Source organism: Schistocerca gregaria, chromosome 8, assembly GCF_023897955.1.
Source record: "Schistocerca gregaria isolate iqSchGreg1 chromosome 8, iqSchGreg1.2, whole genome shotgun sequence".
Classification (NCBI taxonomy): Eukaryota; Metazoa; Arthropoda; class Insecta; order Orthoptera; family Acrididae; genus Schistocerca; species Schistocerca gregaria.
Window position 1 is genome coordinate 362239786 of NC_064927.1, and position 7544 is coordinate 362247329.

General features: G+C 47.6%; 1 non-coding gene across 1 annotated transcript; it reads left to right on the forward strand.

Annotated features, from left to right (window-relative positions):
• Window positions 1–535: 535 nt before the first annotated feature.
• On the forward strand, window positions 536–610 carry Trnas-cga (transfer RNA serine (anticodon CGA)). Its single transcript has one exon. It is a non-coding gene; the product is annotated as a tRNA-Ser (tRNA).
• The last annotated feature ends 6934 nt before the right edge of the window (window positions 611–7544 follow it).

The window sequence follows — 7544 nt, forward strand, 5'->3', positions numbered from 1 at the left end:
CGCCTTATTGCATTTAGGAAAGCGCTAAATGCGGAGGGATATGAACATATTATACAGCAGTGTGTGCTGCTTACAGAAGAGGAACGGTTCATGCCTGTATTGGCATGACAAAGTAATCCATCACAAAGTCCCGGCCTGAACCCATTCGATCAGCTTTGGGATGAATGACGAAGTTGACCTCGCCTCAGACCTTAGCGTCCAACATTGATACCTCCTTTGGTTTCGGCTCTTGAGGGGGAGTGGCTGCTGTTCCCCCAGAGAAAATTCAGACACTTCACTGAAAGCGTCTCAAGGGAAGATTGCAGAACGAGATTTTCACTTTGCAGTGGAGTGTGCGCTGACAAGAAACTTCCTGGCAGATTAAAACTGTGTGCCGGACCGAGGCTCGAACTCGGGACCTTTGCCTTTCTCGAGCAAGTGCTCTACCAAGTGAGCTACCCAAGCAGGACTCACGCCCCGTCCTCTCAGCTTTACTTCTGCCAGTAGGAAACGAGATACTGGCAGAAATAAAGCTGTGATGACGGGGCGTGAGTCGTGCTTGGGTAGCTCAGTTGGTAGAGCACTTGCCCGCGAAAGGCAAAGGTCCCGAGTTCGAGTCTCGGTCCGGCAGACTTCTAATGTGCCAGGAAGTTTCAAGTTTCGTCTCAAGGGAAGTTCAAAGCGTCATAAAGCTATCATAAAACACATTAATGCCCACTAAGAGGCATCATGCTAATCACTTGTCGAATCCGTGCCACACAGAATCACTGCTATATCACGTTCCAGTGGTGGATCAAGACAGTATTAGTCAGACCCTCATGATATTGTACCTCATCAGAGTAGATTCAGGTATAGAGAGATGAGTTTCGGCGATTGGGAATATTCGTTCATTTGGCGGAGGGTTTAGTCCCCGAGACGGTAGACCACACTGTACGGACTCACGCTGGCCGGACAGTGCCACGTTCGGCACATCCTGCACGAGTGAGAGGGCGGCGCTGCGGCCGGCTGCGTACTACGGCGTTCCTTGTATTTTTGGTCTGCGGCGGCGCATCGATCGGCGGCGGCGGCGCCCTCTGGGGAGGAAGGCGCGTCCCGGCTGGCCACGGCGCAGCAGCCGCCGCCGCCGCCGCCGGCTCCGCGAGACGTGCCCGGAATGCCGGCCGAGGGCGCAATCTCCAGAGATGCTATCAGCCGCGTCCCCCGCGGGCCCGCCTGCCAAACCGCCGCGCACGCACGCCCACGCACACCGACACACGCACACGCGCGGGCGCCAGCTACCCGCCTTCATTTACTTTTATAAATGGACGAAGATTGCGCGTCGCAGAGCCGATCCGATCCCTCCCCGTTTCGAAACCTAATGAATTCGACAACGGACGTGGCCAGCCGTCCGACACTATGCACTCTCGTATTGCACTCTCCACACAACCGACTCTTGAGTATTGTTCATTATACTGGAATCCTTCGCAACTGGATTGGTTCAAATGGCTCTGAGCACTATGGGACTTAACATCTGAGGTCATCAGTCCCCTAGAACTACTTAAACCAAACTAACCTAAGGACATCACACACATCCATGGCCGAGGCAGGATTCGAACCTGCGACCGTAGCGGTCGCGCGGTTCCAGACTGAAGCGCCTAGAACCGCTCGGCCACAACGACCGGCACCGACTGGATTAGATGTTCAGATGTGTGTGAAATCTTATGGGACTTAACTGCTAAGGTCATCAGTCCCTAAGCTTACACACTACGTAAGCTAAATTATAGGACAAACACACACATCCATGCCCAAGGGAAGACTCGAACCTCCGCCGTGACCAGCCGCACAGTCCATGACTGCAGCGCCTGAGACCGCTCGGCTAATCCCGCGCGGCTCGACTGGATTAACGGGAGCCGTTACAGAGAAGAGCTGCGTCATCTGCCATAGCTCTTTTTCGGCTGTAATGGCTGTCAAGTTTCAGTGTCCGCAGTTCGTGGTCTCGCTGTCGCGTTCTGGCTTCCCTAGCACGGGGTCCAGGGTTCGATTCCTGGCGGGGTCAGGGATTTTCACCTGCCTCGAGATGACTGGCTGTTTGTGTTGTACTCATCATTTCATCATCATTCCTGAAAGTGTCGAGATTGGGCTGAGCAAAGGGTGGGAATTTGTACGGGCGCTGATAACCGCGCAGTTGAGCGCCCCACATACCAAACATCATCATCACGATCAAGTTTCAGTTACGCTAAATATAGGAGAACGCATGATATTTCAGACGCGACCATGTAGTCCAGCGTACCGTACAACGCGCTAGCTTCCGAAACTAGAAAAATGGCTCTGAGCACTGTGCGACTTAACATCTGAGGCCATCAGTCCCCTAGAACTTAGAACTACTTAAACCTAAGTAACCTAAGGACATCACACACATCCATGCCCGAGGCAGGGTTCGAACCTGCTACCATAGCGGTCTCACGGTTCCAGACTGAAGCGCCTAGAACCGCTCGGAAACTATGGCCGGCTGCGAAACTAGAAGGTGAGGCAAACCCGAACCGTATGGAATCCGCGCGGTGGCTTGACGATCGCGGTTGGTGCACTGACCAGGCTGACAATGGTTTTTAGGCAGTTTCCCACGCTCGTTTAGCGAATTATGTGCTGGTCTCAAATTCCAGCATCAGAAAAAAATATACAGAAACAATAAAACCAGCAAACAGATGATATTTTTGAAGTGGCCAACTCCAGTGTATACAACAGCTTCGCACTTCTGATTACTTTCGTAATTCGTTATATGTCAAATGTTTGACGTTAAACATTTAAGCGAGAAAAAGCTTAGAAAATATCTGAAATTTTGTTTGAAAACAGCTGAAAGTCGGTAAGTGTTCTCATTCTCGAGTACGAGATGAATATAGTGTGGATCAAGTGCGCGCCATGACTTTGCTGCTTTGGGATTTATTCGGTTTGTAACTGTAATTGTCTTACAGTGTTAAAGCAGACTCTACACAATTTACAGACACGCTCACGTCTTCTCTCCTTCAGGTAACTGTCGATGCGGCTACAGGAAGGGAATCTGTCAGGAAAGACAAATTAAGCAAATCTGCAGTATCTTGAGTACAGCAGACCACGTACTACGTGTGGTTAAAAGACGAAGAGGAAGCACGCCACCGACGTGAGGAAGGTCTACCATCAATATATATTACGCAGGACTAACAGGAAGTTGGCCAGGTGAGCAAAGGTAGCTGTGTGAACACGGAAATGGGAAAGCAATGCCACATGGCCTCGGCAAGAAGTTCACTGAACTGTGATAACGTGTCTCTCTAGCTAACAGTAGATAGGTGAAACGCGGACATGCTAGCAAGGACACACTTCTTTGAAGAATGACTCCAACTGGGGATAGATGTTTCCAGAAATTAGGAAATCAGTAACTAATAGTAGAATGTATGTGATTAGGCACTCTGTGAACAGGGTACAAATAGCCATTGTAGTGCTATAAATTGGGGACGTCACAAGTATCGGCAGTAGTATGGTAGCCGTCGGACTGCAGGAGCAGTTGGAGTTGGAAGCTGTATATAGATGTCCAGGAGTTCATCAGTCTAGCCGTAACTGTCACAGTATTGATTGTCATGCAGCAGTAAGCAATCTGCGAGGATGGCTGTATTCCACTTTGGAGAGCAGCTGACTTAGATGAGTACAGACCAATACAAACATTGGATGTCTAGGTCAGAGAACAGAACAATAACAGTCTGCACTTGTCTCTACTAGTGAGATGGTATACGACTTTCTATAAAAAGGTAGCATGAGACGTGGCAGAGTGATCGTCTCTGAGAAGACTGAGTAATTAAGGGTACAAAGTGAAATATATGTATTCTTTGTACGTAGGCAGAACGAGCGATGCAGCAGTCCTCGTCTGTGGTGGCTAGGAAGCAACATTGCTGCTGTAATCGGAACAGTTTTCTACAGTGCAACTGTCTTTTGAAAGAGTTAGGCCAGTGGGCTGTAACAGTAAATCCACTGTGAGACACTTCTCCCACTAAGGCATGGACATGTGCTAATGGGTGTAAGTGCAGATAGTTCTATTGGTGACTGAGGGCGGTGTAATGAACAACATTATGTTAGTATTTACTTTATTTGCAGGCTAAAAATTATAGCTATTACAAGTCCTATGTGTTTGGGTTGCACAGTGACTCCAAGTACAAATGGCAAGCTCAAGCCATTAATGCTTATTTTCCCCTGGACAGCGGTCAGACGTTGAAGTGTGGGTGCATGGGTGCTAAACAGTTAGTTATACTGACAGGCGTTGTCCATTTAGTTGTTGGTGCTGTGGTTACGACCGCGCAGAAAACATCAGACAGTAAATTATATGACGTGTTTGTGGAAAGACTATTTAACACAGAAAAAAGCAACCAACACACTGCTGTATGTATTTTGTCCATTCCACTTACCTGTCCTAAATAACTGAAGAAGGCTTCTACGACCTTACAAAGGAGTCAGTCCACAAATCACTGAGGTTTATTCCTGTCTACAACTAATGGGGACATAATACGTCACGCCGAGACTAACACAGAAATGCACAACTAGCTCCAATGGGAGACTCTCCCAAGGCAGTGTGCATCACAGCTTGAGTTGCTCTCCCCTTCCCCCCGCCCCCCGCCTCCCCCTATACAAAACGTCAAAAATTCGACACCTGACGCCGTCATTCTACCGCGACTCTGTACTCTATGTGAACATCTCATCGAAATGGTTCTTGACCACTGCTCGTCAGCCGACTTGGTGCAATGGTTACAGAAAACAGGCGCAGGACCAGCCCTAATGTGCAGTATATCACAAGCCCTATGTTGGGATGTATATTGCGACGTTGTGGTCGCTTGGTCGCGAGCTAAGATACAACTCACTTGAAGACAGCGTATCCACTTCCCTCTGACTGAGCATAGCATGACTAACGTGAATTTTCCTGGACATTGATTGGTCAAGCAGTTCAAGACAGAAACTCCACTGACGTGTCTTCCGAAGTTGGTTAGCCGCTGCCGACGTGGTATGTAAGGCCGCAATAGTTAATATCTTGAGCACAAGCGTGTGGAAAGCCGAGAATAGTTGCATTGGTCGTAGTATTGGTTCAGCGATCATAATGAGTGATCGATGTTGCAGTTAACAAATTTCACTTAGTGGCTTACGAACCGGTCAGCCTTGTGGATTTGTGTGTGTATTTTGAACAGTGTTTCGCCAAGAATTTTTGAGTGTTATTTACTGCATTTGTCCTACAATCTCAATAGTTGCAGGTTCACTTCATAAATGGAACCACGATAGGACGCGATGTTTGGCTAGAGGGACACTCAACTTAGAAGACGCAAGGTGAGCTATTACAACTTGATAGTCTACACATGTAACGATATCCCTCACGTGTACGGCCGGTTGTTACTACCTGCCATAGGGGCACGGCTTTTAGAGTGGAGGCGTTGTACTGGATATCTTTTGTCGGCGCGAGAGTGACATAGAAATGCTAAACAAGCTCCAGTGGCACTGTGCCTTACAGGCTGGGATCCTCTTCCTCACATCTGAACCGTAACTAATTCGTTGATCGGCTCTGCCTCACCAGTTCAGAATAGCGCTGCATGACGTCATGTTAACTACACGTGCTGCCGCGTACACTCGTCCAGACGGTCGACGAAGTGGACCATTGTGCTCGTCGTGTTGTAGCATTCGCTTTTTAGTGTTTTATGTGGCGTTCAAGCATTTTTTGAGCCATGACACTGGCATATTTCGTTACGTGATGACATTCGCTTAAAGCGAAACCGGTTCTGACGTAATGAATGCACGTGTAGCAACAGTTGTGGTGGTTTAGTATTAACACTTACTTTATTCAGATGTGTAGACACAAAGTGATCAAGATTATTTCGAAACGTAATGAATTCGACGCCGGTCGTGGCTAACATGCCACTATTTTACGCTCCGTATGTTCATCTCCTCCTACTGACTTCGGATTATTCATCGTCACACTTAGATTAACCCCTTGCTCCCCTCCTTTCTCCCTCATACTTGTAATAAATGGAGAGAGAGAGAGAGAGAGAGAGAGAGAGAGAGAGAGGGGGTGGGGGGGGGGGGGGAGGAAACAGAGAAAAGCTTTAAAAATAAATAATTTTTTCCTCCTACTTTTGTAAATAAATATGGTTATTGTTGAAAGTGTTGGCCCTTATTTGCAATATGTTGCCTGTAGGGGAACCACGATATTAAGACTTCGCCTATGTTTATTTGTTACATGCTCAAAACGTTGGTATCTAAAAATAAAGTAAAAATGAAAGAAGTTGCTGGACATGTGGCGACTTCGAAGTTCCCTGCCAATCTGACGTGCGTTTCCCATGGATTCTCTGAATCACCCTGAGTGTTCCAAGGACGCCATCTTCGTATTCAGTGCCCTCTCATTTGATACCCTTCTCTTTTACAGAAACTAGTAGCCAAAATGAACTCACAGACGACTGCCATGCCTACTGAAAACGCAAATGTAGGTTGTTTACATCCGTGGATACCTAACGACAGCCTAGAAGCTACTTGTTGACAGTAGATCTGTTCTGGGAAATGTTTCTGATATATTGTAAGGAGAGTTGCGTTGTGAGAGGAGCTCGTAACTTGTCAAACAAGAGAGCGACGCGAAACATTTCTTTTCATCGAGCGTACAGCATTCCTCCCTCGATCACCATCGTCCGCATTCCAACGAAATGGCACCTGCGGTATTACAAGTATGTAACGACAGATATCTGCACCTTAATTACCGGATTAGTGCTCTGCGTGGTCAGAATCCGTGGACTATAGCTTACGCTGTAGTCCCTTAAGTCTCAAGCGCGTCATCAAGATCGCAAACATTGATGTCATTAAAGGCACGATGTTTTTTCTGTGCGTATGACGAAATATATTCAGCTACGGGACTTCGTAGAGAAATGCGCTTGGAGTAGTTAATGTCAGTTATCTCCGAATATTGGACGATAACTGATAGCTTCTATTGATGAGCAGTCCGCATTAGTACCACAGTGTTCAGCATGTCTGGCTACTAGGCGAAGGACCCACGTTCGATTCCGAACACTGCCACAGATTTTCGGTTGGTGGGAGACTTGGAATGGGTTACACTGAGGAGCTACATGAGTGAGATAAAGTGGCTTCAAACTCAAGGGAACCGACGGCGGCCGAGAGAGCGGTCTACTGGTCCCATGCCCCTCCATATCGCATCCGAGTGACGCCATTAGCGTAGGATGACACGACGGTCTGTCGCTCTCAGTTGTCCCGTATGGGCCAGACCAGGGAGCTTTGCTTCACTTTGCTATTAATTACCAGGAATAAAAATGTAATTATCCTTGTAGCTCGTATCGTGCAGGACCAGGACGCAGTTCTCCACGTGATCATCTTGATTCAGATGTCTCTAAACTACTTCAGATCAGTTACATAACCGCCAGGAGGCCGGCAGAATGTTTATGTGATCGCCGGATCAAGATTTTGTCTCTAACCTTACATTAGACAACCAGACTTGCTACATCATGATATTGGCACAACTCGGCAATCCGATGATGTTCTACAAGAACAAATCCCATCTTGACACTATGAATGTATATTACTAG